We start from the raw sequence: 22602 nt of genomic DNA on the forward strand, positions 1-22602 counted from the left end.
CCACATACCAGAGGGACTGATAGAGCTCAAACAGGAGGAGTTTAGAGCTCTAAAGCAGGGATCCATGTCCGTCACTGAGTACCGTGACAAGTTTGCTCAATTGTCACGTTATGCTCCTAATGAAGTGGTTGATGATGCCGACAAGCAACGCCGCTTTCTCAAGGGTTTGTATGATGGTCTGCAGCTCCAGCTTATGTCCAATACATACCCCAATTTTTAAACGCTGGTGAATCATGCTATTGTTATTGACAATAAGTGCAAGGAGATTAAGGCCAAGAAGAGGAGGCTTCAGGGACATGCCTCTGGAAGTAATACTCGTCCACGTACCAACCCTCAGCAAGGCTTCTAGCAGAGGTTCTAGGGACCACCCAGTCACTAGAATCATGGTCAGTAAACTCAGCGTAACCCAAACCAGTAGCCGATTGGTAATCAATGTCCTCAGCAGCAGAGTGGTCAGCAGACACCTTGACAGGGAACACCCAACAACACTCCTATGAAGACTAATGCCCCTAGCACCCCCAACAAGTGCTTCCGTTGTGGCAAATAAGGTCACCTATCTTATAATTGCCCTGAGAAGCCCAACCCGCAAACCCCCTAGAAGCAGAATAGCAACTAGAAGCCATCACATTATGGGAAGGTGAACCATGTGTCTGCCGAGATGACGCTTGCAGAGCCAGAAGTCATGCTTGGTACGTTCGATGTTAACTCAACCCCTGCCACTGTTCTTTTTTATTCTAGAGCTTCACATTCATTCATATCACAAGCATTTGTTAGAAACCATAGCATACCATTATGTGCCATGCAAAATCCCATATTAGTAAACTCATCGGTGGAAGTATGCAAGCTTCATATCGTTATCTTTCGACTAGTCTATTCTTAAGGGGGATAGAGTTCAAAGTTTGCCCCATTGTGTTGAGAACATCTAGTATTGATGTGATTCAAGGTATGGACTGGATGAAGCAACAACAAGCAGTGATTCAGTGTAAGGAGAAGGTAGTTGTTGTGACTGCACCAAATGGGGAAAGAATCAGTGTTGATGTTGTAATACAAGCATAGCCGACAGCCACGGTGAACCAGATTGATGATAGCGGCAACAAGGAGGACCCAGTGGTGGATGAATTTCTAGATGTGTTCCCTGATGATTTGCCAGATATGCCACCAGACCATGACATTGAGTTTATTATTGAATTATTACCTAGAACTGCACCTATAGCTAAGCGTCCATATAGAATGGGGGTTAATGAATTAGAACTTAAGAAACAAATAAAGGAGTTATAGGAGAAAGGTTTTATTCGTCCTCGCTCATCACCTTGGGGAGCACCAGTGATATTTGTTGACAAGAAGGATGGTACTCAGAGGATGTGTGTTGATTATTAGTCACTCAATGAGGTTACTATCAAGAACAAGTATCCGTTGCCTAGAATTGATGACTTGTTTGATCAATTGAGATGTGCTTGTGTTTTCTCTAAGATTGATCTTCGTTCTGGCTATCATCAGTTGAAGATTCGTGCAACTGACATACCTAAGACAGCTTTTACTATGAGGTATGGTTTGTACAAGTATACCATTATGTCCTTTGGGTTGACCAACGCACCTGCCTACTTTATGTACTTGATGAATAAGGTGTTCATGGAGTTTCTGGATAAGTTTGTGGTGGTATTTATCGATGATATATTGGTATTCTCCAAAACAGAAGGAGAGCATGCTGAACATCTAAGGTTGGTCTTGTAGAAGCTCAGGGAACATAAGTTGTATGCTAAGCGAAGCAAGTATGAATTTTGGTTGAAGGAAGTTTCTTTCCTAGGACATGTTGTCTCTAATGGTGGAATCACAGTAGATCCAAGCAAGGTGAAAGATGTATTGAATTGGAAACCACCAACAGATGTGGGAGAGATTTGAAGTTTCTTGGGATTAGCTGGATACTATAGAAGGTTCATAGAAGGTTTCTCTAAATTTGCCAAGCCTATGACAGCTTTGTTGGAGAAAAATGCCAAGTTTGTGTGATTCGAGAAGTGCTAGGCTAACTTTGAAGAGTTGAAGAAGAGGTTCACTACAACCCAGTGTTGATTTTGCCTAATTTGAACAAGAGTTTTTCTATCTATTGTGATGCATCTCGTCAAGGTCTCGGATGTGTTCTTATGCAAGAAGGCAGAGGAGTGGCTTATGCATCCCGACAATTGAGAAAGCATGAGTTAAATTATCCTACTCATGACTTGGAGTTACCAGCAGTGGTTCATGCTTTGAAGATATGGAGGCACTATCTCATTGGACATAAGAGTGACATCTATGCTGATCACAAGAGTCTGAAGTATATTTTCACTCAGACAGATCTGAATATGAGACAACATCAATGGTTAGAGTTGATCAAAGATTATGATCTAGAGGTACATTATCATCCTGGGAAGGCGAACGTTGTTGCCGATGCTCTTAGCAGGAAGAGTTATGCCAATGAGGTGCAAGTGGCACATATGTCAAGTGAGTTATGTGCTGAGTTTGAGTGACTAAATTTGGGCTTTGTCACTAATGTAGTGGAGCTAGTGTTGGAGCCTAAATTGGAGCAAGAAATACGTAAAGGACAGTTACAGGAAGCGAAGTTGAAAGAGATTGCAGAAAACATAGTGATTGGTAAGGCACCAAGATTCCGTATGGATGACAATGGAACTCTGTGGTTTGGGAAAAGACTATGTGTGCGTGAGGATAAGGCTATACGAGAGGAAATTCTTCATGAGGCACATGAGTCTGCTTACTCTATTCATCCTAGGAGTACTAAGATGTATTTAGATCTAAAAGAGATGTTGCTGAATATGTAGCTTTGTGTGATACATGTCAGAGAGTCCAAGCTGAACATCAAAGACCTGCAGGATTGCTACAACCAATGAAGATACCTGAGTGGAAGTGGGAAGAAGTTTGTATGGATTTTATAGTTGGGTTACCACGCACTCAGAGAGGTTATGATTCAATCTGGGTAATAGTGGATCAGTTAACTAAAGTTGCTCACTTTATACTGGTCAAGACTACTTATAATAGACCAAGGTTAGCCTAGTTATATATGGAAAGAATATTGTGTCTACATGGAGTTCCCAAGAAAATTGTGTCTGATCGAGGTACCCAATTTACATCTCATTTTTGGCAGCAAGTACATAGTTCGTTGGGAACCAAGTTGAATTTTAGTACAACATATCATCCTCAGATAGATGGGCAAACTGAGAGGATTAATTAGATATTGGAGGATATGTTGAGAGCTTGTGCATTGCAGTATGGTACAAGTTGGGACAAGAGTTTGCCTTATGCAGAGTTCTCGTACAACAACAGTTATTAGAAAAGTCTTAATATGGCACCTTTCAAAGCTTTGTATGGATGAAAGTGTAGAACCCCGTTGCTTTGGAATCAAATGGGAGAAACTCAAGTGTTCGGACCAGATGTTTTAAGAGACGTAGAAGAGCAAGTAAGGATGATCAGAGATAACTTGAGAGTGGCTCAGTCTCGACAGAAGAGTTATGCCGACACTAGGAGAAGAGAATTGGTTTTCAAAGTAGGTGATTATTTATACTTGAAGGTGTCACCTATGAGAAGTGTGAGAAGGTTTAACATGAAAGGGAAGTTAGCACCAAGGTATATTGGGCCTTTCAAGATTTTGAAGAGACGTGGAGAAGTAGCTTATCAATTGGAATTACCTGAGAGTTTGTCAGTTGTGCATGTTGTGTTCCATGTGTCTCAACTAAAGAAGTGTTTGCGTGTACCTGAGGAGTAGATACTGTTAGAGGAGCTTACAGTTAAGGAAGATCTCACTTATGAGGAGTTTCCGGTAAGGATTTTGGTGACAGGAGAAAGAGTTACAAGGAGCTGAGTTATAAAGATGTGTAAGGTTCAGTGGAATCGGTATACGGAAGATGAGGCTACTTGGAAAAGAGAAGAGAATTTGAGGAAAACATACCCATAGTTATTTGAGTAAGCATCGTCTGAATCTTGGGGACGAGATTCATTTTATGGGGGATAGAATTGTAACACCCTAAAAATTTGCATATTTCTAAAATAGGGGAAATTGGTTAATTAAGCATTTTGTGGGAACTTGAACCTAGGAAAAATAATAAATTTTATTAAATTAAAAACAAATATAGGTCAATGACTATGAGTGTGCATTCATGCTGTTGCATAATATTTTGTATTGCTTGGTTGAAGTCGGGTTTCAAATTGAGTCCAAATTTCAATTTGAACTTTCTTTGGAAAAATTAGAAAAAGAAAAAAAAATCCTTTCTCCTTCCTCTGTTTTCAGCCCAGCTGGTCGGCCTGTCCGCGGCCCATTTTTTCCTTTCCCAGGCCGCTGCTCTCCCTTTCCTTCCGCTCAGGCCGAAGCCCAAGTTGGCTCTTCTTCCGCGCCGCGCCGCGCTGGCCCAGCAAGGCGTTGGCCCAGCTCCTCTCGCCCACAGACCTGTGCGCCTTCCCTCTGCCTGCTGACCACCCGGGCCTAGGCGTTAGGCCTTCTCCTTCCTCTCGCCGTTGCCGGCTCGGACTCTTACTCACACCGATGTTGTGTCCGCCTCCGCCACGATCTTCGTGATGCCGTGATGCCCAATAACCCTGCCCCCATAAATAGCCGCCTCCTCCGCCTCCTTATCCATCCTTGCCGCAAGCTCTTCGCCCAAGCATGCTACAGCTACGCCTTGACCTAGCATCACCACGACAGCCGCCGTCCACCAAGCGCCTCGCCGCCTCTACTGCTTCCCGGTCATCTGTTTCGGCTTCGATGAGATCCCCATCTCCTCCGCTTTCCCTCGGGCTTCTCCGTTTGAAAAACCAAGCACTGTGGGGCCTCAACCGAGAGCTCCAGCGAGCCACCCATGGCGCCGCCACGGTCAAGCCGCCGCTGGTCCTGTTCCGGTCAGCAAGGCTTCTCTTCACCCGCCAGATTGAATCTCAGTCGTCCAGTTCTAATCCAACGGCCCTTAATCCCGGATACCCCTTTGCCGTTAGTTTTACAAAAAGCCCCTTACAATTATTTTAGATTCAACCTGCAGTCCAAAGCATGATTTCAGATTCTGTTTTCTATTCTTGAAAACGTATTTTGGTTCATTTAGATTGAAAATACGTTTTTAGGTATTTACAGTTTTGCCACTCAACTTGTTTTAGCCATAAAATCTCCGTTTTAACTCCAATTTGATCCGTTGAAGTTGTGTTAGGTTCATAATTAAGTAATCTACATGTTTATACTACTATTAAGTGGGTTTTCAACTTTTAAAATTCAAGAGTGGATTTAATCTATTATTTTACTATAGGAAATCTTGTTTAGTTCATAATTTTTCCGTTTTAGCTCCGATTTTCGTGATCTTCGCGTCTGTTTGTTCGTAGCAAGACGTAGATTTGTTTTCCCAAACTTTTCATCTTGATTTTATGTGGTTGGTGTGCTGTTCTAATCTATAGCCTTGTTTGCTTTGCATGATTGCTCCTGGATGTTTGTATGTTGCTATGTTATCGAGTATAGACGATGAGCAATTCGTGGGAGATCAAGGCTATGACTTTGATGAGCAGGACCAGTAGGAGTACTTTGCTCAAGGCAAGTATAGCATGAGATCATCCTTGTTTCCTATTCACTTTAATACATTAAATTCTTGTTGCATGTGTCACCTTGATAGGAATTCCCTAGAATTGAACTTTTACCTTGTCACCTATGGGCTATGCATTTGGGTAGCTTTGCTAGAGCTCAATTAAACCATGATCTTGTAACTTGACTAATAGTATATGCAATAAACATTAAAATATGACTTTTTAGCAACTTGGAAATAGGGGGCTGGAGAATTTAGCTACTTTCTAAATGCTTCAGATTCCTCTCCCTAATGACTTATCTATAAGTGATCATCCGGGACTTACAGTACAGCTGTGAGGGCTACATGGCTCTAGCTTTAGCTCAGTATGGGGATCTTTTCTAGCTTGTTAGAGGTTACCTTTATGGCACAAGAGGGGTGTATTCTGGGTTGGATATAGTGCAGCCTCTGTCCGCCAGTGTATAGGCTGCGTGTCATTGTGCCTGTCGGAAGGGGAGCCCTACATTCGCAGGCTATAGAAACCTAGCGGCCCTAACTTGTTAGATAGTGACCCCTGCCTACTCACCTTGGAAGTGTTTTGGGAGTTGCAAACCCAGGCATATGAGTATCACGACTCATAGTGAAAGTGTACAACCTCTACAGAGTGTAAAATTGGTATATTAGCCGTGCTCATGGTCACGAGCAGCCTTGGAACCCTTATGGAATAGATGAACACTAAGAATTATCTATTTATGCTATTCATTATTCATGTTTACATTTGATCATGCGTTTTGCATTGGGAATTGAAACAACTTGTTGCTACTCTTAAGCTAAAATTGTGACAACTAAAAGCTAAATGCTGTTGAACCTTCATCAAGCCTTTTGAGCCTCATGAACCCTGTGTTACCCTTGTTGAGTATGACATGTACTTATGCTTGTTTATTTTCATTATTTGGATAAAAATCCCAGATGGGTAACAGATCGCGTTGGGTATGATGATTTTTCTGAGGACTACTAGACTTGTTGTCAACCAGTCGACGTCCCTGTGAAATGGAGCTTCCACGAGAGATCTTTTATTATTTCTACTATATTTATGTGATAACTCTGTCTTATTCATGATGTAATAAACACTTTTGAAGATACTATTTATAATTTGTCGGCTTATGTGTATGACTGATCTCTGGGCGCACATAAGATTTTGCACTCCATTTTATCCATAAAATTGGGTGTGACAACCCCATGCAGGGTTCGCAAGCGGACGAGGGTTCCGAAGGCACCTGCTCTCCTGCTACTCCATGCGCGTCAAGATACAAGATGGGGAAAGCCAAAGGGCTGCTGAGATGTGGTCTCTCTTAGGAGCGAAGCGGAAGAAGTGGACTGCCGATTTATGGCTGCGATGGGAAGGGAGAAAGGCAGCGGAGGATCCTAGGAGACGGAGAGCGGAAGAGACAGTAACTGGTGCAATCAGTTCACCTCCACCATAAAGGAGAGAAACTCATATGATTTTGTAGATTAAGTGGCAAAACCTGGCCACGCCCGCTCGCTCGCTCGCCGCCCGCCTACCTACCTCGCCTTGCCTTGCCAAGCCATGCCATGCCTATAGCCACGGCCACGGCCTCGGCCTCGGCTCGGCCTGGCCCACACCTACGCCCACGCCCACGGACTGGCCCGGCCGGCGGTGGTGGTGGTGGCATGCGTGCGCATGTGGCACTCCTTTGTCCTTTTCTCAGCTTCTCAATTAAGATGGATAATTTTCCAACCAAATAAGCTGAGTAAATGTTCAGTCAAAATCCCATACGGTATTAAACCATACAATGCTTAATGTTATGTACCATAGAGTTTTATTTTATTTGTTAAATATTATACAGGCCATGCCCATAATATATCCAACAGATTGCTCGCCCCTGCCTTGGGTTGTAGAAATCGGATCGATCCGCTTCGGTCCTTGATTTTCGTAAATCCTAGGTTTGCGAGTGATCCAATTCGAAACCTAGCACTAGATCGCCTACCACCACCATCGCCGCACACACATCCCCACTTCACCCGATTCGCTCATAGCCGTGGCGCTATGAATCCTGATTCCACACATCCCCACTTCACCCCCTCGCCTACCCCGCATTCCCAAAGCATAGGTTTGTAGCAACGACCCACACATAGGGGTAACAAGACCCTGTGTGCAGGCGGGGTTCAGGGGTTTTCTCGGACTGAGTGAGGAGTCCTCTACCTTAAGTGCAATGCTTGGGGGTGCATGCTATCCCCGGCGGTGCAAGTTTTTTTTATATACGAGTTGTGTCATGTGGTAGAACCGCCAATTTAAACTAATCAAATACTCGCTCACCACTAAGCACTAAGTAATAAAGGATTAATTTAAATCTGGTCGTCCATCGAGTCCACCATCTAGGAGAACTCGAAACCATCCACGTTTGATACAAGATCCATAAATGAGTAGTGAAGTACATAAATAATATTACAAGCTTTAGTTCACATATAATACATGATCCAAATACATTACAATACCAGTTTTTGGAATTGCAGCAGAATTTAATACATACGGATTATAATACGAGAGGTTCCTTTTTACCTTATTGAAAGCTTAGACTGACACTGCAAATTTAACTACGGTAGAAATCAAAGCCAAAGTTCTCACTGTGCCCACTTTGGAGGACTCAACCAAGCAGAAGCGGAAGCAACACATGGGTACGCTGTTCCAAGGAAGGACCCACAAATGGACGAACACCCGGTTACACCTCAGGATTAGCATCTGCAACAAAAAGGATGGAACAAACCCTGAGTACACGATGTACTCCGCAAGACTTACCCGACTAGGTGGGAATAGTTTCCTGACTCTCAAGGACATGTAGGGGCTATTTGGTTTGCTGGTTCATTTGCTTTTGTAGGAAAGCATTACTTGGAGTACATCCATATATTCCAAATTTTAGCAGTCACATTGAGTTAATGACCTATCCATTCTAGATAAGCACATGTACTACTTTCAAACATGTGGTAAGCAATTAGAATATCTCAACTCACTGGTTTCATTTTTTTATCACAACATCATGTTATAAATTGTTACTATGATAGCAGTGATACGACAAGAGGTATTCATATCCGAGGAGGGCGATGATTGCAATCGATGTACATCTAGCTGGGCAATCCCAAACACATGCCCATACTTCTTAAAGGAGCAAGTACAAGGTAACCGTTCCGATCGTACGACCCAAGTCTAAAAGTGACCTGACCATCTCGAGGAACCCACCCTATGAGGCCTGCCCCACCAAGCAGCGATGGCTTTCCCCCTCAGATGTTTGATCCATGGACATTCCCCGCCTCCTAACAACTCCTCAAATGGTCAGTGTAACACTCCAATAAACTTTTTAGGGACCTTGAGTCATAGGAAGGTACTTAGCTTCATGGTCAACTGTAACTCAGGCCCCTGTTATCTGTTTGGTACCTTCAAACTTTTTAGTATGGCCGCTAATGAACAGTACTTGACCTTCATGCCCTGTTCATGCACCAAGCACCACTTCTTGCCTAGTCTCCAGTTGTTATCCAACCCACAAGTATGATATAAGAAACAATAACAAGCCTATCGTGCATGACGACAGGTCACACACGTACTACCGAAGTTCCTAAGCAAGGCGGCTACTCGGACCTATCATACTAGTATGACTCGAGGTTATATATATATGGTGCATTTTATATACTCCGGGAATAGTTACTCCGCTAATCAATAAATCACGTTGCGTATGTGTACATACTCATTTATCAGTTTGAGTATGTTGACATACTAATATTAAGATACTCCAGATCTTTACTATGTGAAAAAATTTCAAAAGAGCACATATTTTTTAATATATTATATAATACTATGGTAGTAGCATATAAAATAAGTATAACCATATACTCTAAGTATACATACATACTTGTCATACATAGTACCCTAGATGGTCTAGTATGATGATATACTCCATCTATATACACTTCATCGGGCCATATACGCCCTAAATCTAGAGATATACACATGGGAGTAACTACTCCCTGGGAGTAGGAAATAATTTCCCTATATATATATATGCAAGTGTGTTTCAACCAATGCCTATAACCTAATGCATAAATCACATAATAACAAGTATGTTGAAATATAGAGGTTATGGACCAGGGCTTGCCTTGGTTCTAGACCAGGTCAACAAAAAAGTCAACAGGGGTTTCAGGAACACCGTCAACGAGGACCTCCTCCTCGTACTCCTCGATGGCCTCCTCATACTCCAGCTCCGTGTCCGGCAAGAAATCAATTGCCACATCACCTATATGCACAAAGAATGCAATGACTATTTAATACACCTACATATATCACACAATCTAACACTAAGCATAACATATATGGATAGAGAACAATTTTATGAACCCAACAAAACTTGTTTCGTATTTTTCTATTTTTTCTATGATTTCTAGTGAATTTTTGAAGTTCAATGACTAAGATAAAAAGAAAAAAATGAATTTCCATTCAGGCATTGGGCCATGCGGCCAGCTGTAGCCATGGCCAGGGCCTAGGCGCACGTGGCCAAGGCCCATGGGCGTATGGCACGGCGGCCCAGCAAGGTCCCCACACCACCTCGTGATTTTTATAGAAAACCCCTAGACTTCTAGATTTTCTCTCCCGAGGTCCCTGCTCCTCTTCCCCATTCACAAAAACAAAAATAGAGGATGCACCAGCTGGTAAATTTTTGGCCGAGCCGGCCCTGATAGCAGCGGAGGTGGCGTGTAGGAGCCCCTAAGGGCCATGGCGGATGCACACCCGAGCTCCACCCACACCTACACGGAGCGCAGCAGCCTAGCCACAAGCGCACGGCGCGACTGCGGCCTGCGCACAGGCACGGCGCGGTCGTAGCCTAACGGTTGGTAACGGCGAGCGGTGGTGGAGCAAGTAGAGGGATGGGGTGCGGATGCTTACCAATCTCCACGGCATGAACAGGAGACGCACGACCGAGAGACGTAGCCTTTGTGGGAGATTTTGAGAGGGAGAGAGAGAAACAGTGGTGGCTCGTACTTATAAAAGGAACACCGAGGAGGAGCAGCGTCCGTCAGTCCAAAGCGAGGCTCACAGGTATACTCTAGCACAATGCTGGAAGGACGAGCACAGCGTCGCCATAGTGACTGGCATGGGCGGGCTCTCCCAACGCGTGGCTAGCGGCAGCAGCGGCGGCATGGCCAGAGCCTACAACGCATACCCAGTGATTTCTTTAAGCGCGCCCGGGATTTGCGGAGTACGGCGATGACCAGGGTAGCACACGAATGTGGCATGGTCGATGGGCCCACTGGTGCGGACACCTAACCGGTGCGGCAAGCGCCCTTGCGCTCGTGTGAGCGAGCAGGCCGTCACTGGACCATGCGGCAATCCATTCCCCTCCTCCTTTTCTTTTTTTAACCAAAACTGATTTCCTTTTTTTACAAAGATAAGGGGAGGCACGTGCGGTCTGGTGGCCATCCAGAGGTAGAGTTGCTGCCCACCATCTTTTCTTCTTCTTCTTCTTCTTCTTCTTCTTCACTTTCTTCCCCTCTTCATTTTCTCTTCCCCTAAATAACATTATCAGCACACATAAAACCAGCTCCACCTCGATCTCTAACACGGCTTAAGTTAATTAATTATCAAGTAACACCGGGGTATTACAGCCCTCCCCCTTAAACAAAATCTTGTCCCAAGATTTGAGCACGCCCTCGTAAGGTGGGAATATTAATTACACCACTTTAGATCCGTTTAATTATTAAAGCACCAGTTCATCACTTCTTCTCCACATATTACATAGGAAGCTTACAACATAAGAACTGATTAACTTCTAATTATTTTCCTATAGCAGGTGGGGGTAATGTTCCTTCAAGTAGTGCTCCTGCTCCCAAGTAGCTTCTTCTGCGGTGTGGTTGGTCCACTACACCTTGCAGAACTTGAGCACTCTATTTCGAGTAACGCGTTCCTTGCGATCTAGGATCCTGATGGGATGCTCGAGGTAGGTAGTATCTGGTTGCACTTGAAGACCCTCTATTTTGACTACCTCGGTGGGAACATGTAGACATTTCTTTAGCTATGATACATGGAAGACGTTGTGTACAATAGACAATATTTCTAGGAATTGGAGACGGTATGCAACTGGTCCGCATTGTTCCATAACCTTGTATGGCCCGACATAACAAGGGGCAAGCTTTCCTCGCACACCAAAATGATGAACTCCTTTTATAGGCGATACCTTCAAATAAACATGGTCGCCCACGTTAAACACCAACGATCTATGCCTACGATCAGCATAACACTTTTGGTGAGATTGTGCCGCCTTAAGGTTGGCCTGAATTATCCTTACTTGCTCCTCAGCTTCATTGACCAAATCAATTCCAAAGGATCTCCGCTCACCAGCTTCTACCCAATTTTAACGGTGTTCGGCACCTACGGCCATACAGTGCTTCAAAGGGCACCATTTTTAAGCTTTCTTGATAGCTGTTGTTGTATGAAAATTATGCCAAAGGTAACCATTTATACCAATTTTCAGGAGATGTTAGCACATAAGCCCTCAACATATCTTCGAGGATTTGATTAACTCGCTCGGTTTGTCCATCTGTTTGTGGGTGATATGCTGAACTTCAAATAAGCTTAGTTCCCATGGATTTATGAAGGTGCTCCTAGAACCGAGACATGAATTGGGAACTATGATCCAACACTATGGCCTTGGGAACACCTTGCAGACAAACAATCTTCTCTAAATACAACTCAACATAATGATGTGTTCTGTAATTATTTCTTACGGGAAGGAAATGTGCTGACTTGGTGAACCGATCAACTTTAACCCAAATAGATAGCGGCTGTAGAGGACTTGCAGGCCTCAAGTGGTCCGCCTTAACTTTCCGGTAGGTGTCACATCGAGCGACATAACTAGCAATTTCTTTCTTCATCTTGGTCCACCAAAATTTGGGCCTCAAATCTTGATACATCTTGTTACTACCAGGGTGGATGAAGAGTTTAGAGGAATGGGCCTCCTCTAAAATTGCCTCACGTAACCCTCGGTCTTTTGGGACCACTAGGCGGTCTCGGAACCATAGAACTCCGTCATCATCCAACTGAAAGCAGTTAGCCTTTCCCTCCTGCACCTTTGCTTTGATGTGAAAAATTCCAGCATCATGCTTTTGTGCTTCAATGATTTGCTCCTAGAGTGTAGAGATTAGAGTGATGTGAGATAGGATCTCTGGATGAGAAAATCTTCAATCTCCATTAACAGGTTCACCTTCCAACCCTTCCATCATGTGGCTGCTGGTGTCCCAAGGCTTATGGCTCAAAGCATCTTCAACCACATTGGCTTTGCCCGGGTGGTAATGCACTTCCAAATTGTAGTCCTTAATTAACTCTAGCCACCTCCGTTGCCTCATGTTCAGCTCTGCTTGGGTGAAGATATACTTCAGACTTTTATGATCAGTGTAAATATGGACAACATTCCTTAGAAGATGGTGCCTCCATATTTTTATGGCATGGACGACTACAGTTAATTCCAAATCATGAGTCAGATAATTCAACTCATGAACCTTCAATTGGCGGGATGCATAAGCAATGACACGGCCTTCTTCCATAAGCACACATCCTAGGCCATTACTAGAAGAATCACAATACACATCATATGGCTTGTCGATGTCGGGCTGAGCTAGGACAGGGGCAGAAGTCAATAGTTTCTTCAAAAGCTGAAAAGAATCCTCACAGGCCTAAGTCCAAACAAACTTGATGTCCTTTTGAAGCAACCTCATCATAGGCTTCGCGATCTTTGAGAAATCAGGGATTAAACAATGGTAGTAGCCTGCCAAGTCTAAGAACTAACGAATTTGCCTCATAGTCCGAGGCACCTTCCAATCCAACACATCTTAAACCTTGCTTGGGTCCACTGAGATGCCTTTAGGAGTCAACACATGTCCCAAGAATTTCACTTCACTCAACTAGAAAGCACATTTACTAAACTTGGCATAAAGTTGATGCTCACAAAGTCTTGTTAGAACTATGTGAAGGTGTTGGGCATGGTCTTCATGGTTCTTGGAGTAGATCAAGATGTCATCAATAAAGACCACCATGAACTTGTCCAATTCAGGCATGAACCCTAAATTCATCAGGTACATAAAAAAGGCCAGAGCATTTGTAAGTCCAAAGGACATAACCAAATACTCGTAAAGACCATACCGGGTGGAAAAATAGTCTTTGAGATATCTTTAGGCTTGATCTTTATCTGCTCGTAACCGGAATGAAGGTCAATTTTTGAGAAAACTTTGGCTCTAGCAAGCTGATAAAAAAGGAGGTCTATGTGGGCAGAGGATACTTATTTTTTATTGTCACTGCATTTAAGGGACGGTAGTCAACACACATCCTTAAGGTCTTATCCTTTTTCTTGACAAAGATGGCAGGGCAACCCCATGGTAAAGAACTAGGTCAAATAAACCCTTTATCTTGAAGCTCTTGTAGCTAGATTTTTAACTCCTTCAACTCATTTGGTGGCATCCGATAAGGTTGACAAGAAATTTGTGCTATTCCTAGGGCCAACTCAATGGAAAACTCCACTTCTCTATCTGGTGGCAAGCCAGGAAGGTCATCCGGAAAAACATCTAGAAACTCACAAACAATGGGGATAGATTCAAGCTCTGGGGAGGTCGTAGGAGTGATAATGGCATTCACCCGCTCTAACCACGGAGGGATACCCGGGAAATGAATCAAAATCATGAAGTCCACGGATGGGGATTTTAAGTAAAGAACTTAGGACCCCAAGTCCAAGACAACATCTTGTTTCCTTAACCAGTTCATTCCCAAAATAAGATCTATTCCTTGATTTGGTAGTACTATCAACTTGAGAGGGTAAGTATGCCTAGAGAAGCCAAGGGACGCATCCTGTGTCATTCTATTTGTATTTACCATGTACTGGGAAGGTAGTGCAGCTGTACTGACCCCATGCTTGTGCACAAATTTCTGACTCACAAAAGAGCATGAAGCACCAGAATAAAAAAGAACCATTGTAGGGTGCGTGTTGACAGGAAACATACTAGTCATGATCGGCTCTACCGCTGGTACATCCTCAATGTTGACAAAGTTGACTCGGTCAACTCTAGCCACGGGAACCTTCTTCTTGATAATTGTCTTCTTGATCATACGAGGTCTAGAAGACTGCTGAGTACCCTTCTAGTTTAGGGGGCATTCCCTTGCAAAGTGTAACAGAACCGACCAATTTATAAGAGCACAAGTACAAAAGCAATCACCGAAGTGATCAAACCGTCATACTTGAACCCATATAAACTCGGTAGTCAACTAAAACAATGAAGGATTTCAAACCAACTTGCATACAACCAAGATCATACTCGATTCAACATAACAAGCCACATGTTACATCCATTTCACAAGTAGTTCACAAGTATCTCATACATCAGAGTTCACATAGTTATTACAACATGAGTTCACAAATAGCGAAGCAAAGTAGTTGGAAACCATCACACACAATTAGTCCAAATACAAGCCAGTTCCATAGTCATATCGAGCAAAAGCATCATGATAAGATAACATAGAAGATCATGCCCATGATCTAGTCTTCATCACCAGTAGGGTGGAGACAATATTTGCAGTAACCGTTATAGAGCACATCATCTGCAACAAGAGGGAATAAACCCTGAGTATGAGAATGTACTCAGCTAGAGTTACCCGTCGTAAACCAAAAATAAATGACACCAAGGAGTATGCAAGGCTTTATTCAGTGGATCTCGCTTGACAACCATTTTGTATAAAAGCTTTAATGATACAAGAGCATAATTTAAATTATTAGTTAAGCAGCAAGTTACCAATATTAAACATGTCATCTAGATTAGCACCTGTACTAGAGCAAGCACTTGATTAAACTTCAAACATTAGTAACCATATCCGGTATAATGTTGTAACATCATCATTATAACCATCAAGTTCAATTAAGTGTCTCTATGTTGCCGCTGCTCAGTCAAGTTCTCACTATCCAGGAGAGACGGTGACTCAAATTGATTCCTACCCAGCTAGGGAAATTATTCCTAACACACACCCAAGCAACCTGAACAGTGGTCGCCTTGGGTCACCTTTGGTATAGCTCAAGAACAAATTTGTGGGTCCAAGCAGCGCTGCACTCTCGGGGAATCCACTCTGCCAGGATGTCAATCTGCCCTTCGGATTTACGCCAATGGCTCTCCGCACATCCTTACTACCGCTAGAGTGCACAATTTCACTTCTTGGCTTTCGTCCTGAGTTGAGCTGCTTGGCTTTGTGGTCAGAACGAGTTATCCGGCCAACTAAGTGATAGGCATGCATTCAACATGGCACAGGACATACAACGAATCGGTTCTTAACTAACACAGATGGGGATAGATCTACACCCAAGACCTCCTTGTCTTGTTGCTTCTCTATCGATGTCCCACCCGGTCTCCATTCATTATTAACACATGGTTAATTCCATGATAGCAAATATAGCCAACCATGACCAGATATCATCCTATCTTGCAGGTGACAGAAAATCACCTGACTTTACCGGTCTAAGCATGGCTAAGCATTGATTCGCTCCTAGACCTAAATAGGATTTGGGGCACGTTTACTGGACAAGGAATAGATAGATATGCAACAAGTGTTTGCATCCAACCCCTATCACTTAATGCATCAAACATATAAAGATACTCAAAGTAACATTTTTAAAACATAGGAGACTTAGAATGCTCTGGAGCTTGTCTTTCAAAAAAGAGGAAGGTTGGTGATCAGGACACTCAAGAACTTCTTCTTCGTTGGCTCCTCCTGCTCCTGCACTTGTTGATGCTCCTTCGGAAGTCCTTGTTTGAATTCTAGAAGCGTGACTCCCTCCGGAACACCAACTATATGCATATGCACCGCATAAGAGTCATGCATGCAAAAGAGATGGAAGGTGATGATGAAATATACAGCCATGTAAAGACGGACACATGAATGACATGATGATTCAAGATTAACATTGATTTTATTGGGTAGATGCATATCTCTTCTTGAAAACAAGAACTACACACTCGCCAAGCTCTAACAACCTAAGATAAAGTTGTTCATCTTCAGTAAGAGGTTTAGCACCTGCAACTAACAATTTATCTTCATTAGCCTAAGCATCTAAATCATTACATCAACTCATATAAAGCAATCAAGTCCTTCACTGCATTCACAGATTCAAGGCTGTAAATAGTAGCAGTTAGTTTAACTCATAACTGGAGTTGTACTGACCCAAAAGACATGCAACAAGACAACATGGAAATCTTATAAAATTGTCTACAATTCATATTTAATCATCTCAGCATGATTCCCAAGTTAACAAGGCCAAACAGGCACATTTATCAAATCTGGTCCAGAAATTCCAGAGAACTACAAGTTCTGAAGACCAAGTTTGAATAGTCATAACTCACAAACCATTTCGCTAAATGCCATTAAAATTTAACACAAGCTATATAAGTGAGTTAGCTACAACTTTGTTATAGACAAGATTCATAGAAAACATCATCTTCACCATGTAATTTGCTTAACTCTAGAATCTATCCAGAAAATCACTATAAGTGAATTTTAGAGAAAATAATATTTCACTACATACAAGAATGGTACTTTGAGCACTACCAATGTCACCAACAGTTAACATACATCAAATGAGGACTAGAAAACATAGTGACCATTCCTAAATAAATTATTTTCAATGCATTATTAAGTTATTTAGATAATTAGGTGAAATAATAAACACATAGCAAAAGTGTACATTAAATTCCACAAAAAATATAATAGATTATACATGTCCCAAATAGGCTACTGTATAAATTTCATAGTATTTGAATAAGTAGAACATCCTACACAAAAATAACAACCCATCAGGGCTTAAAATAGCATAAATAGGAAATCCTATTAAAAAGTGTCAAACAACAACATTCCTATTTTTCTTAGCTTCATCATAGCACAAGAACACTGTGCAATAAATTTCATGCTCATTGAATGCATGTTTTTACCATGAAAAATAGCACAAGAATCTAGCATTTATTTAAGATAAATAGCAAACTCCTATTTTCAACAAGATCATTGTGCAACCAATATTTTTCCCTGCTAGTACATGACAATACAAGACCAACAAAATTGGAATCACATTTTTATCACTTTTCTATCTCAAGTTTTAGATTTTACAAGATTGAAACCATTTAAAAGTATTTATATAGCTCTATTTTATTCTCCTAGGAAAATACCAGAAATGGTGCATTTCATATTTTTATCAAATACTAAACTTCATGATGAATTCGACAAAATTTGGTTCACTCAACTTGGACACTCCTAGCTCTATATATCATTTTCCAAAGTTAGCACAAAAATCTAGAAAAGAAATAAACAAAACCTAGAACTGCAGTCACTGACATGCGGGACCCAGCAGTCAGTGGACCCCACTGGTCAGTCACACAGAGACAGGGGAGGTGGTTTGACCAACGCTAGCTCACTGACGATGAACTTTCTGGTGAAACCGACCCCACCATCATGTTCCTCACTCTCCTGCGTCGATAGATGTAGGTGGTTGGCACGGAGGCGCACTGGGGATAGCTCATCGTCAGCCATGGTAGCACGGCGGCGCTGTGTAGAGGTGCGCCGGCTGTCTCTAGCCATGGTAGGTCTAGGCGAGAGGCGCAATCATTCCGTGGTGACCATGCGGACCTATCTAGGCTACCTAGGGTTCAGGTGGAAGCACCGGCGAGGGTTGTCCACATGCGCAGTGGTGCGGCGGCGAGAGCGCGACAGCGCTGACCATCGTGTTCAACGCCGGTGAAGCTATGGTTCACCATGAGATCATCGCCTAACCTAGACTACACCCTAAACTAGTGCTAATGCGAAGAAGGAAAGGGAATGGGTGAGGGAGCAGAGCGGCAGTGAGCTCGCCATGACGATGGCCATGGAGACAGTGAACTCCGGTGAGGCGAGAACGATGAAATTCGCCCTCACCGTGGCTTGTTCGGTCCAGCAAACTTGTCGAGCAGGTAGAGAGGAAGATGGTGAAGCTATTTGCTAGCTAGAGGCAGCAATGGTGCGGCGGCGAGGGAGCTAGGCGATGGTAGTGCTCTTGGCGGCAGTGGTGGTGACAGTGCTTTGCTTTTGCGGCTCACGCGTGGCATCGAGACCAAGCGAATGAAGCGAGCGAGAGCAGCAGCGCGTCGTAGCGCCTATGTGGCTACGATGGCCTGACGGGTGGGGATGCCACCGGTGTACGGCTGCCAAATGGCATGCGTGGCCAGCACCCTGTCGGCCATGACTGACCGGCCGAGATGGCCATCAGGTGCAGCATTAGTCGACTGACGGTGTGTTTTCTCCCCCTCCTTAATCTTAACCTGTGGAAAATTAGCAAGAGATCCAGTAATCAAAGTTGTAGAGCTATAGGTAAGCTCCAACATTGCCAATATCAACTTAGTCTAGATCTCCACGGTTTTCAAACTATAAGGAACCAAAGTAGCTTACACGAAAACTGAAAAGCGTTGAAAGACTTAGAAATATTTCCAAGTTTTCAAACAGCACTACTTGACTTTTGTGATCCAAATTCAAGCATGTTAGGAGCTAAACTAGCCTATGTCAAAAATAAAAGTTGTTACACTACTTGAGTTCTACAACTTTGTTTTAGGGTGCACAGCCATGCAAAGTTTCTAAAGTGATGTTCAACTCCAGTCAAACATGCAACATGAAATTGATGATTTACACTATAGATATGACTTAGAGACCAAACTAGCCTTAGTCATGAATACCAAAGTTGTTCCATGTGATATTCTAAACATGTTTAGGGTACTCCTAAGGCCCCACAAGCATTTCATACATAGGTCACACATAAGTACTTCCTAGGTCAACCAAGCATGTCATCACTTAGGAGCTTAATTAGGTAAAGTGATTCACATGAACATTGTTCCATTAGGCATCCTAAGTGTAGCTAAGGTGTTTTAGTGACCAAACAACACCACTTGCACTTAATCACACATGATCATAAGCATACACATATGGAAAACATAGAATAACAAGGCATGTTCACATGTTTCAATTGTATGTTTTATATGTAAAAGCTCATATATGAATGCTTGATGCTTATGCACGTGCAAATGTAAGTGCAATTATGCAAGCCTAACACCTAGGGTGTTACAGCCCTCCCCCTTATAAAAATCTCATCCCGAGATTTGAAAAGCGTACCATTTTGGATAAAAGGTAGGGTATATGTCCTTCAAATAATCTTCCTGTTCCCATGTTAGATCACTCTCACTACCCTGATTACTCCACATGACCTTGTAAAACTTGACCACCCAATTCCGGGTTACTCTCTCTTTTGTATTAATAACCCATGAAAGCATCTAGGCCTCTAGTTGGGTTTCGGTGATTAATGACAATACAAGATTACTATGGCTAATGTGTGTTTTGCAGAGGCAATTAAGTTAGGTCATGGTAATGACAATTGATTGGGCAACCATGGTTGTCATGCCCCTATGATGGATATTGTTTTGGTTTTCAAAGGATGGACGACAAGGTTAAGGATGGACTTGTTCTAAGTGTGGTTTGGTGTTGAAGAGACACTTAGAGTAGTTTAGGACTTTGTTTTTCCTTTAGACATACTATTAAGGGGGGTATGAACTAGTAGTGTCGGGGACCTAATACCGGGGTACCCCAGAAGGTGGAACCAATAACCGCCGAATGTAAAAAAACTTCTGGACGCATAAGGGCGCCGTTTCATCCCTCGTTCGGGTAAACAGGAGTTTGGTTCCGCCTCGCCTGACGCCTTTGGGAGATAACTCTGCCTCGCCCGAGGGCCAAGGGATAAACTCTATCTCACCTGATGCCTTGAAGGCGAGCTCAGTCTCGCCCGAGGGCTGAGGGATAGGTTCCGCCTCGCCCGACCCTAGAGGGGTGAGGTCGGTCTCACCCGAGAGATAGGAATTGGTCTCCATTTCGCCCAACGGTAAGGAACGAATCTCACCCTGCTCCATATCAAAAGATTGGATTCATCCTCCCTGACAACTTCTCCCCATTCCCTCAAGATGATAAGTACAGGGTAAGACAAGACGTTCGGGTCAACCGTGGCTCCAAGGACCATACCCTGTGCCCTAGCAGGAAAAGTACTGCCAGGGGATGACAGGACAGGTGCTTTAGACCCTTCCGGGCGCCGCAGAACCCGAAAGGTTGTACAGGTGCGTGCTCCTCGCCCTATAGAGTTGTAGGCGCCGCCTTCAACTCTGGGACACTCAACCCGACGAAGATATACGACAACCGCTACGCTCTAGACAAGGACTTAATATCTCCACGCACGACGGGAATTTCGTCACCATGCTGTAGACCTGAGGGAGCGGCGCCTGCTTCCTGACCCCTCAGGTCCAAAGCCAGAAGGCCTTGACCTCGGTGTTACTCCGGACCCTAATCCCTCAACACTCCGACGAAGACTCACAAGAACCAAAAGATGTGCGGAACAAGGCTGGGAAAGGCTAATAAGTCAAAACCACTGTACTACAGCCCATACCCTGAGCAGGACAACATTCTGTAATCAACCTGACATTCTACAGGGACATCAACAGTGTTGTAGGCACTTATCTTCCTTAGCACTCATCAGAATGAAGGACCAGGCCAGGTAGACGTGAACCACAAGATTAGATAAAGCCCTCATCCTTGTAAAGCCACCCCTTGATCTATAAAAGGGGATGCGCCTATCCCATAAGGGGGAACTCAAAAAAGACCGAACAAGACGACGCACTCATACACATGGTCAAGCGGCTACGAAGCTCTTGACCACCTTTCAACCCTTCCATTAGAGACTTGGGACCAGTCCCTCTCTCGATCGTTTGTACCCCTTACTATAGACCATTCATGGTGCTAATAACACGAGCAGCAGCAAACTGGACATAGGGACATTCGGCCCGAACTAGTATAAATCTTGTGTCCTTTAGCGCACCATCTGAGCCTAACGCGCATTACTATAAATTTACTTGCCGGTGCTTGTACGAAACACCGACAGTTGGCGCGCCAGGTAGGGGGCTTACGTGTTCTAAATCAGGCCTCGGATGGCCACCCACGCAACCAGCTGGGCCCCAGGCACACACGTGCGTTTCGGTGACCTAGATTTCATCATCACACTAGGAGGAGAGCTGGCACTGACTCACTCAGCCGCCCCATCTCCCCCTTCCATCAACCTCAGTCGTCTTAGGCTTGAGGGCTGGCCGAGCAACTCCCGGGGAGTCCCGTCACCCAAGGAGGCCTCTCAATACGCTGCCCTATGTCTGGAAGGGTCTATATGGAGTGCCTCGATAGCGTTTCCGTTCGGTCTCCGCAACGCTGCGGCGACCGCTGGCTGCCTTCTGGCGCTACGTATGGTTCAATCACCCATGGACATAACGAGTTCGTGGGGGCGATTGAGCGGGATATGGAGACCCTCTATGAGCTCCTCAACGAGGAGCTAGGATCGTTCTCTAGCTTGGATTCCAGTAGGGGGAGCCACCACCCTTCTCGGGAGTGCTTCATGACGTAGACCCCTGAAGGTCATGTCAAAAGCGCCTCTAGGGAAGAGGTCACCCCTACAAACAACCCTGACAGCGGATCCGGGGAAGAGATGATAGCCCCATCTCGCCTAAGGATGGAGCAGCTGTGGGCCTGTCAGCAAGAGATCGATGAGGCCAGGCAAGGGCTCGTCCAGGAATATGCAGACATCAATCGCGAGATTGAACGCCACAAAGACGGGGCGCGCGCGCGTGCCACGGCCCACACCATACATCAAAGGATTCTCACCGATGATGGGGCCCTTCCTCACTTTGCCCGAGCTAGCCAGAACATCGCCGCAGTGATCGCCTTGCTGCATGGCCTTCCGAAGGCCGCGACATCCGAGGATCGCTGCGCTCGCCGGGAGATTCACACGTTGCTCGAACGTGCAGCGGTGCAGCAGGCGGAAAGTTTGTTGTCTCGACGACGCGAACCCGAAGCTAGGTAGCGCGTGCCCTCAGTGCGTCCCACCAAGGATGCATCCATACACCAAACACCGCCAGCCAGCGGGCAGCCCTCTGTCGTCCCAGTACATCAACGCCT

At 44.2% G+C, this 22602-nt stretch overlaps 1 pseudogene; it reads right to left on the reverse strand.

Annotated features, from left to right (window-relative positions):
* Positions 1-4619, reverse strand: part of LOC136515795 (potassium channel AKT2-like) — a 56655-nt pseudogene extending 52036 nt beyond the window's left edge.
* Between the last annotated feature and the right edge of the window lie 17983 nt (positions 4620-22602).

This window comes from Miscanthus floridulus, chromosome 17 (assembly GCF_019320115.1).
Source record: "Miscanthus floridulus cultivar M001 chromosome 17, ASM1932011v1, whole genome shotgun sequence".
In the NCBI taxonomy this organism is placed as follows: domain Eukaryota; kingdom Viridiplantae; phylum Streptophyta; class Magnoliopsida; order Poales; family Poaceae; genus Miscanthus; species Miscanthus floridulus.